This window comes from Cynara cardunculus (genome assembly GCF_001531365.2).
Source record: "Cynara cardunculus var. scolymus isolate 2C chromosome LG 1, CcrdV1, whole genome shotgun sequence".
Taxonomy (NCBI): Eukaryota; Viridiplantae; Streptophyta; class Magnoliopsida; order Asterales; family Asteraceae; genus Cynara; species Cynara cardunculus.
This window is the reverse complement of record NC_037528.1, coordinates 33,564,203-33,565,157: the sequence shown is the minus strand read 5'-3', so window position 1 is coordinate 33,565,157 and position 955 is coordinate 33,564,203.

Sequence of the window (955 nt, the reverse complement as noted above, 5' to 3'; positions counted from 1 at the left end):
CCAAATTATTGTCCATAGTCCAAATATACATAATGTCCATATGCTCATTAAAGGGGGTTAATTCATACCAAAAATGTTGCTATAATCCCATAGAATATCAATTTTTACAATATTTATCCAAATCCAGAATTTCAGATTCTGGACAGAAACTTAGGTTAAAAAAATGATCCAATAAAGAGACTTAAAGAATGAGATAAGTTCCCATATTTTTATATGGTTTATAGCACTGAGTTATAGCCACCGTGGCCAAATTTCATGAAGATTGGATAAGAGATGATGCTTCAAATAAATCATGCAATGCAACTTATCACAACTGAAATGACAGATTGCACCATGCTAGTAAAATACTCATAAATAGAGTTCTACTAGGTTTTCTGCAAAGATTCAAGTTGGATTGGGAACCTAACACTTATATGAAACTCTTAAACTAAAAATCACTCATTTTGGATGAGTTGAGAGGAAGATATGACACCTTAAAGTCACATGCACATATCTGCCATCAATTGAYAGAATGCACACCTAACTTGTAAAAATCGGTTCATACCTCATAACATCGTATTTTTGAATGAGACGGGATTCTAATGAACCCTAACTCATAAAATAAGGTTTTAGAAGAAGAACCACACATTAAGAACAAATAATTAGAAAAATATTAACACACAAAATAAAGGTTACCTACTGGTGGATTCACATTTTACACACCTATAGATTTTAAGGTGCTTGGAGGTCAAAACTCCATAAKTTTATGTGATTMCASTTTCATATGAAAGAAAATCCATAAGGTTAACTCTCAAAAGAAGATTCATCCTTTTTCATTGAGTTATGAGAGAGATAAGGTCGATGTAACACACATATACGAATCTATCAAAATCGGACAGATTGCATGTTTATCTTAATTTAGGAACATGAAACCTCAAATCACCACCATTTTGAGTGAAATCAGTGGCATTTGAAA